This window comes from Berghia stephanieae, chromosome 9 (assembly GCF_034508935.2).
Source record: "Berghia stephanieae isolate SIO BIC M18660-M18661 chromosome 9, UCSD_Bste_1.3, whole genome shotgun sequence".
Classification (NCBI taxonomy): Eukaryota; Metazoa; Mollusca; class Gastropoda; order Nudibranchia; family Aeolidiidae; genus Berghia; species Berghia stephanieae.
In genome coordinates, this window is record NC_088368.1 from 46,091,109 (window position 1) to 46,101,108 (window position 10,000).

The 10,000-nt window shown below is 39.6% G+C and overlaps 1 protein-coding gene across 2 annotated transcripts in view; it reads right to left on the reverse strand.

Moving 5' to 3' along the window:
* Nucleotides 1–5,431, reverse strand: part of LOC144979414 (carboxylesterase 1C-like) — a 29,834-nt gene extending 24,403 nt beyond the window's left edge. Inside the window, exon 1 of one of the 2 annotated variants that reach the window (XR_013646692.1) lies at nt 5,036–5,431. The gene's annotated coding sequence lies outside the window, so the exon portion shown is untranslated. Of the gene's footprint in view, nt 1–3,074; nt 3,205–5,035 lie in introns of those variants that run through there. The other variant, XR_013646691.1, reaches the window with a different exon arrangement.
* Nucleotides 5,432–10,000: the final 4,569 nt, after the last annotated feature.

Here is a 10,000-nt window from a genome sequence, read left to right on the forward strand (position 1 = left end):
TAACACACATGATGACATTCAAAAGCTAAGAACACTTGTACTGGACAGAGATTTATGGAAACAAATTAATTGCTAGAGAGGTGGGCCTTTGGCCTACCAACCTCCGCTGAACGTCCAACTCGCCTTGAGCATGCATTCACGTAAAATATAAAGATTTAAAAAAAAACCTACCTCTGTTTCAAAAACTAGCATCTTTCAACTTTCTAAGAAACATTTTGATTTTTCAGAACTTTAGTTCGTTAAAAAAATACCGGCCAATCTGACCGTTGAGTCGAATGAAAACGAAATTTTGTTGTTTACACGGTTCAAAGGAAATGCCGTAAATAAGCTTTCATGGACTTCCTGTGTTGTTTTTACAGTGTCACGTGACCGTTTTGAGAAATTTGACGTCTGCTACAAATAATTAGACTGGTGGGGGGGTAGATATTTTCGTTGGAGCAGAAAAAAAGTGAGTATTATTTCTTGTACTTGTAGAGAGGCCTAGGGTCCACCAGCAGTCAAGTTGATTGAATGAAAGAAAAAAGGCCTTTTTTATCCGCCGCCACCACCACCTTGAAAGAGTGGAGGGGGGGGGGGGTGCATGCCGATGAAAGGGAGACGTGTCGCTTGGTGACCTCGGTGACGTAGATCATCTCAAGGATGCTGGCAGTTGCAGGTGTTCTTAACCCCTTAACACAGCTAATTTTTTGCTTTTATCTTTATTATTGTTAACAGAGAATACAGCGTTTCCACCAAGAGAGCAGTCAGACTATCGCAACTCGGACGTCAATTGTCTATAATCGTTTTGCCGTTACTTGTCTTTTGATGATAGAAGATTTGGTGTTAGGTCAAAGATCGAATTTCGCCGCTAAAGGTAGCAATATGATTAGCAAGTGCCGTAGAAGTCTCACAGGATGCAGGAGTACTGCAATTAACCCTTTACCAGTGACACTGATTTTTTTTATTTTTTTCAAATAATAGTCTTCATTTATATTATTTTTTAACGCAGAAAAAAAAACGTTTCCACCATAAGAGCAGTAAGAATATTGATAAAAAGCGCTTTGAGCACGTTGTGTGGAAATTGCCCTATATAACAGCTCAAATTTTTAAATTGTAATTTGTTTTTTGTCTTTTGATGAAAACGGTAAGATTTTATTTTTGGTCCAATTAAGATTGATATTCGCCTTTAAAAGGTTAAGTTGTTTTGTTTTTTCAGGTTTTTTTGTTTTGTTTTTCGAATGCGGATACGCTGCTTCTTCCTTTTTTTCCCTCAACTGGCAAGCTATCGCTGTACTTACCCGCATGGTTGCACACACAAAAGGATACATCTAGGTCACAATACCTTACATCCAGGTCACAAAATCAGACAACTAGGTCACACATCAAGACATCTCTGTTTCGTTTGTTCCAAGATAGCAAAACAAACCAGACGTCTTGTAGTTCGAAAGAGCTTTCCATAAAATATTTGGTATTTGCAAGACCCTCAGAAAACAATTCCCTATACAGCTCTTGTGCACGGTTACTTATGACCTTGATTTCTTTCGTAACCCCCCCCCCCCCTCCCCCCCCCCCAAATCCCACTTATTGTGTGTTATAGGCAGAACATTAGCTGGGCTGCCACATACGTGACTAAATTGGCCAAAGAGAGAATCTATACTTTGGCATTAGACACCAATTACCTGATGTCTTGGTTTTTAATCCTTGCCTAGTGAGAGAGAAAAAACAAAACAATCATACATGTATCTGCAAACAGCAGAACGTTTTCATTTTACATTGAGATGGGAAGGGGAAGGGATAACACTATGACAAGAGAGAGAGAGAGAGAGAGAGAGAGAGAGAGAGAGAGAGAGAGAGAGAGAGAGAAAGAGAGAGAGAGAGAGAGATGGGGGGGATAGTAAGGGGGAATGGGAAAAGATGAAAGAAACAATGGGTTGCCTGATGACGTAGATCAAAGGATTGTTACAGCGGTGTTCACGGAGCGTACTTCGTGAAATTTTAACCTTTTACAGTGACACTGATTTTTTTCTCCAGATTGCTTATGCAGAATAAATCGTTTCCACCAAGAGAGCAGTAGTAAAAGTATATTTCGACTCGGGCTTCAATTAAACTATAAATCGCAAAGCTTGTCTTTTAATGATAACATTAAGACTAAGATCTGGAGTTTGGGGAGTGTAAGATGGAATCTCGCCATTAATGGTTAAAATTGTTTTGATTTTAAAAAAAAATAACACACACACACACGAGCGCGCGCGGTCACGACAGCGAGGACCATCTAATGCTTGTGTTGCAACAGTAAACCAGTTTACGTGTACGTAGATCCTGAGGCTAGATGCCCCGTTACCGTATACATAGGTACTCCCAAAAAAAAAAAAGAAAAAAAAGAAAGAGACACACAACCACACTCACACATACACACGCACACACACACACACACACACACACACAGTCTCGCATCCGCTACGAACTAATTTTGTGCACCAATTTTTACTGCACTAATGCACCAAATTGCATACCTATCTAGGGACACTTTTTTCAGTATCTTTTTCTCAATAAAGTTTTTTAAAAACCTTTGTTTTGTTTACACGGCACCAGACGTACAGACGGAAACCCACACGATTTCGCGAGGAATGAATCATGAAAATATTTAGGATATAATTTCAAACACAACTTTTGAAATTCATCAAGGCCAAGGATTGTCTGGTACCGAATGTTTTTTGATAGAAAACAAATGCATCTTCAAATCTAAACTGCTTTTGACGGTTAGCGGTAAGTTTTTTAAAATTTATTTTTCTGTCCAAACGAATGATTTGTCCTGGTATAGAAGCTAAGTATTGGTAACACCGGCTCACCTCTCTATATTTTCGATGAGATTTGACGACACACATTTGAGTTTTTGATAGATCATCACGATGTCTAATCAATCTCATAATACACGCAAGCCATCTTCATGTCAATTGTAAACACCATGAAAAAATTGGTGACGATTGGTCCAGTGGATTTGGAGCCTTGCTGTTACAAACAGGCCTGTAAATCGTCTTTTCTAAAATTGTCAGAAAATATTTTAATCTCCTAATAAGCCTTATCTTTAATTTTACCTTCTATCAATTGAAGGTCGCTTTCGCGATCTACAAATGTTTCTGACATGTTGCAGAATCGTTGACTGTTAGTTCTTGTATTTCTTCCTTTGTATGAGAAAGCGGCTCGTTGATCATTCAGCTTTGTTTTCTTTTCTTTTTTTTTTTCGCAGACGAACAAACTAGGGTTGCCAGATTATTTTTCAACAAAATGCCAGGGGAAGACTCAAAAAATGCCAAAACACTCAAAAAAAATGCCAAAGTCTGTTGACTCCCACCCCCACTAAGAAAACTACTCACTTTTGATAGACAATTTACTATCATATCCTGGTGGCTTGCGTGTTTTCTTTTCTTTTTCTTTTTTTTTTTTTTTTTTTTTTTTTTTTTGAATTATACTAAATTTCCTGTTGGGGTAATTATTTACCTACTGACTACTAAGTGGAGTGCTAAACCACTACACCAAGGTTGGATTTTAAAAATGAAAAAGAAATGTGAAGATGTTTGTTTTTACGCGTTTAGAAATAATTAAGAAAAGGTGTCATTTGAAGTATAATATACAAGAAAAGAAAATGCCAAATGAAAATGCCAAATGCCAAATGATTTTTCTAATGCCAAACGGTTTTCAAAAATGCCAGATTTTTGGAATCTGGCATTTAAAATGCCAAACTGGCAACCCTGGAACAAACTAAACAAAAGACATCCGGTTCGCTTGCCCATTAAATATTCGCTTTTCCATTGAAAAAAAGAAAAATCTGAGCGAGCGCGCGAACGACCGCGAGAGGCCGCTACAAACTATAAAAACAGAGAAACGGGGAATCCCCTTGACAGCCACGCACACGCACACAGCGACGGTCGATGTGAAGGAAGCGAGAGGCAGCACAGAGAAACTGACTTGTGCATGCAGCGAAGTTAATGAAGTAACTCATACTTTACTATACTCATCTTTTAAATTCTAGTGGTTATGTCCCTTAGACCGTTATACGTTAATTGTTATATCGTTTCGTTTCCCATTTTCCTGTTGTTGTTCCCTTGCGAGATAAGCAAGATGTGCGTCCCTTTTCAGTAATAAATTCATAGTATCGAACGATCAATCAGTTTACATTTTTTATTTTAATATCAATATGGACCAACCAACAAGCCCTACGGTTGCGAGTCGGAATTACTGCGGAATTAGAGCGCAGAATATCTGCTTTTGAGATGAAAAGTTATCGAAAACTCCTGCGGGTGCCGTAATAGAACACAGAATCAATAAAGAGGTGCAAAATCGTGCAGGATGACAGGAACCCCTCATCGCCACAGTTAGAAGAAGGAAACTGTCATGGTTTTGCCACAATGTAAAGCGTGAAGGTTTGTGTAGAATGGTGATGGAGGATATCCTTGAGGTTGAAGGAGGAAGACAAAGGAAAGTTTGGATGGACAGTATCAAGGAATGGGCGGGATTGAAGATGGAAGAACTGTTGGAGAGGCCAACAATAGGGACGAATGGCGGAAAGTGATGAGAGCTGCATCCCGTGTAACCTCCCGACGATCATCAGATCATGGGATAAATGAATGATGTCCCTTTTTTATATAGAGAATAATGGAGTGTCTGATATCAGGCTATTGCCAGAGAATTTACAGCCCTGTACAAAAAGTCCAATTTACCTAATATATTTTCTTCTTCTTTCAGCTTATCCCGCATTTTACATGGTTGCCATAATGATTACCACATCTCCATGCATCTTGGTTAAGAGCATCATCTTCCTCCAGACCCAGTTCTTTCATATCGTCCTTTACCTTATCCCACAGTCTAATCTTTGGGCGTCCCCTCTTTCTCTTTCACGATACTTGTATATCCAATACATTCCTTCCCATGTACTCCCTCTCTCGTCTCTTTAAAAACTTTACATGCCCGCCCCATTTCAATATATCTTCTCTCATCTTTATTGACACATTCTTCACTTCAGAGCCAAATATGATAATATAAGACATCTAAAACCAACCTTTTTGCGTTGTTGATTGTTGAACGTTCCAAGGGGTGCGTTCGGTGTGTAGATGTTCAGGTAGAGACAATCTTCACTTTGGTCTTCGTCCTTCTCGGTAGCAAAGTTATCCTGAATACAGATGGCCCTAAAACTGGTTGGTTAATGATTAAAAAAACAAACAAACAAAACACGTCATTAGCTATCTATATATAGCTATTGGTTATAGGTAAATCCCGATTTTAGTGTATCGTTATAGGCATCAACTAATGGGGAATCCCCTAAAGTCTCACCGGGAGCTCCAGTCATTCCTTCTTCTTCTTCTTCCTCTTCTTTTTCCATTAAGGCCACAGTCTCAGGCTGAAGATTGTATGGCCTTCTTTTCAGTAACAATAACAGGAGTTTTAGAGGGAAGCAGGGAGCGATTTTTTGAAGTCATCAGTCGAAAGGGCTTGTTTACCAGTGGTTGGTAGGGAGTTCCAAGGTCGGATGGTGGGGGGGGGGGGGGGGGGGGGAAGAAAGAGTAAAGATGATGGTTTGTTCTTGAGTGGGGGATTTCAAAATTGAATGCTGAGTTTCTTGTTTTGTTATTGTTCCGTTTCAAATGGCAAGTTGGAATTTCGAGTTTTCTGTTTTGTGATTTGTAGAATACGAGGAGTTTGTTGATGGAACGAACGTCTTTCATGTAACGGTTTCCATTGGAGATCCTTCTTCTGACTGGGTTTGTATTGAGTCGGGTGGCAAACAATTTTTTATAGACAAGACAAGATAAGAGATAAAATATACTTTGTTGATCTTGAATGGAAATTATAATATGTTGCACTTCATTCATTGTTTGACAAAACGTTATACATTACCGTGAACTCATTGATAAAAATACGAAGCTAATTTAAGACAAAATGAAATAAAATATACAGGAGGTACAAGCAAAGCTATGCAATTTTGACAGTAGGTAGAATAGAAGTGTAATAATGGATTTATAATGAAAATATAATTTAGAAAATATGTTTCTGGGATGTTTTTGAGACGGATGGCAAACGGGTTTTCTTTCTGGTCTGTTTTGAGACGATGAACGGTTTTTCTTTGGATGGCAAACGGGTTTTCTTTCTGGTCTGTTTTGAGGCGGATGGCAAACGGGTTTTCTTTCTGGTCTGTTTTGAGGCGGATGGCAAACGGGTTTTCTTTTGGTCTGTTTTGAGGCGGATGGCAAACGGGTTTTCTTTCTGGTCTGTTTTGAGGCGGATGGCAAACGGGTTTTCTTTCTGGTCTGTTTTGAGGCGGATGGCAAACGGGTTTTCTTTCTGGTCTGTTTTGAGGCGGATGGCAAACGGGTTTTCTTTCTGGTCTGTTTTGAGGCGGATGGCAAACGGGTTTTCTTTCTGGTCTGTTTTGAGACGGATGGCAAACGGGTTTTCTTTCTGGTCTGTTTTGAGGCGGATGGCAAACGGGTTTTCTTTCTGGTCTGTTTTGAGGCGGATGGCAAACGGGTTTTCTTTCTGGTCTGTTTTGAGGCGGATGGCAAACGGGTTTTCTTTCTGGTCTGTTTTGAGGCGGATGGCAAACGGGTTTTCTTTCTGGTCTGTTTTGAGGCGGATGGCAAACGGGTTTTCTTTCTGGTCTGTTTTGAGGCGGATGGCAAACGGGTTTTCTTTCTGGTCTGTTTTGAGACGGATGGCAAACGGGTTTTCTTTCTGGTCTGTTTTGAGACGGATGGCAAACGGGTTTTCTTTCTGGTCTGTTTTGAGGCGGATGGCAAACGGGTTTTCTTTCTGGTCTGTTTTGAGGCGGATGGTAAACGGGTTTTCTTTCTGGTCTGTTTTGAGACGGATGGCAAACGGGTTTTCTTTCTGGTCTGTTTTGAGGCGGATGGTAAACGGGTTTTCTTTCTGGTCTGTTTTGAGACGGATGGCAAACGGGTTTTCTTTCTGGTCTGTTTTGAGGCGGATGGCAAACGGGTTTTCTTTCTGGTCTGTTTTGAGACGGATGGTAAACGGGTTTTCTTTCTGGTCTGTTTTGAGACGGATGGCAAATGGGTTTTCTTTCTGGTCTGTTTTGAGGCGGATGGTAAACGGGTTTTCTTTCTGGTCTGTTTTGAGACGGATGGCAAACGGGTTTTCTTTCTGGTCTGTTTTGAGGCGGATGGCAAACGGGTTTTCTTTCTGGTCTGTTTTGAGACGGATGGTAAACGGGTTTTCTTTCTGGTCTGCTTTGAGGCGGATGGTAAACGGGTTTTCTTTCTGGTCTGTTTTGAGGCGGATGGCAAACGGGTTTTCTTTCTGGTCTGTTTTCAGAATCAGATAATATGTGTCAAACGGTTTTTCGTTCCGGAAAAAAAAATTACGTTTTGAACACTATATAAAACTGACATTTATAAAAGATCTCTTTATTTTATTTGGGGGGGGGGGGGGGTTCTTAAAAAAATTACTCTTTATCATCTAGTTATCCGACGTGTACATATAAGCAGGTCTGTCACTCGGAACACAATTATCGGCCTAGTTTAGCATTGTTGTAATGGATAATATTTTGCACCAATCTTTTAGATTTCCATTACAACAATGAACGTATTATGAATTGGGTAATCAGACCTGCAAAAATGTGCACGTCGGGTTAATCCCACCGATGGACCGTTTTTAGGCTTAGGTCATGGGTTATATTTATTTTCTTCTTCTTCTTCCAGTGTCATCTCATGGGTTGAGGTCGACTTGAAATGACACACCAATCTTCCCTGGTGACAGCTTGCTTTATTTTACAGTAACGTGATAAGTAGTTTATACTGTACCTACCTGTCTGAGCTGATGATCCTGTTAGGGTCAGTGGTGGTGTATCTCTGTGGAGGTTTGAACCTGAGCCCTCCAATAGGAGGCAGAGCAAACGGGACGCCATAGTAGGCGTGATATGGCTTGGACGTTGTCACTGCCAACTTGTCGTAACCTGGAACCAATGTCAAGGTCGTTTGTTTTTAAATGAAAATGTAACGTTTGGATTGAGATGGTGGTGGCGGTTGGGGGGGGGGGGGGATATTAACACTGATGATCATGATTATTATGATGATGATGATGATGATGATGATGATGATGATGATGATGATATTAGACGTAATAAGAATAGTTGTTGTAGCATAAGTAGTCGTAGTAGTACAGTAATAGTAATAGTAGTGGTAGTAGTAGTGGTAGTAGTAGTAGTAGTAGTAGTAGTAGTAGTAGTAGTAGTAGTAGTAGTAGTAGTAGTAGTAGTAGTAGTAGTGGTGGTTGTGGTAGTAAACAACAGGCGTTAATGCTTATCTTATTTTTAAATACTTTACAGTAAAACTGGATTACTAACGAAATGTGTTTTAGATTGGCATCCAAGAAGATGCTTGTTTGTTTTTAAAGTTTAAATTAAAGGTTTTACGGCGTTTACAACACATTTAGGTTATATCAGCGCCAGTAAAAAGGAAAAAAATGGGATAGTAAAACGTTCTAGAATTTCAAATAAAGCACCCAAGAAAAAGTATGACAAAGGGGAATTGGTTCAAATAGGAAACAATTGTAGATTCCAAGAGCACACACTATCAGAGTATTTAGTTTGAGATCACCTAAAAGTCTCATCCAGACACAAGCACGAGATCCAACAAAGAGGAATACACTCAAATGCTTACATTTCATTCTACATTAAAAATAAAAAAATATAATAATGCATACCACATACGATGATTTACAAGGGAAAAAAAAATATCATCTCCCAAAACAAAAATTATACATTTGAATGTTTCCCTCCCTTCCAGGTCAGGACAAAACCAAGTAATTTCATTCCAAGACAAAGACAGAAAGCATGTCAGACAACAGATACAGGGGGATAGAAGTCACAGTACGTGCCTCCCTGGGGAAGTCAGCAACACCAGCCAGGCCCCCATGCTGCTTTGGTCTGTTCATGGCAATGACATCGAATACAAATACATGGTTCATTCAAATGTCAGTAGAAAGATTGAACTTAAATCATCTCCTTAATGTACCACTCACCTCTGACGACACCAACAGGCAGACGCACTTCCGGTGCTGCTTGCAAACATACAGGCAGAAAAAACAAAAACACAACGAACGGTTCCATGTTCGCAAAAACGTTTTTTTTTATCCGTCTACTCACTCGTATATAATATATATTATGTGACCTCTCCGGAACCAACACTATATCCTGTGTATCCTTATAAATAAACGGGGATCAGATCTAAATATGTGAACCAGCACATCAAAACGGTAATAATATGTCGGACTAAAGAAGATACCAAAATTTGAAATTAAATTGAAGCTGATCAGACATTCAAACCGTTGGGTTTCTGGATCCTTTCAACCATGTTTATATCGACACAAGCAAACACAGATTTTTGGCTGTAAATTCAATTTCCCAATCAATATCAGTCCGATATCATACCGTTATGGGATCGTTGGTCACATAACATAACAATGCAGGGCCATAGGAAATAGTTTGGATAGCTCAATGGAGTTCAACCCCATTCTTGACCTCGATGTCCTGGTTTGACAATGGGATAAAGTGGTCGGACTACTACAGAACGTTCATTCCGTCATAGACATAAGATACAAGATAACAAACAAGTCTCGTGGCTCGATCTTTTCATGTGTGACACAATCATAGCCTTCGTGAACTTCTAACCTTTAACTTTAAGATTTGTATTGTGAAGTTTTTTTAAGGTTAGTGGGCCGCCTGATGAGTTGTCGTTAATAGTGCTCAACGGGGGGAAAATGACCCTATTGGTTGAACTATTAAATAAACCCTACGATTTGCTTTGTATTGGCGGTCTGGCCTTGTGTTTTGATGGTGGGTTTGTTTTCTTGTCGGTAAGTGTCCGGCCATAGCTTTCGTAAAATCATAGCCTGACACTGACCAAAAAATTACGTCAAAATGCAAGTGTATAACACCAAAACAAAACAAGTCGTGAGTTGTATTCAATAGTATAACCCCCTCCTTACCGCCAATAGGAAAATCGTCACA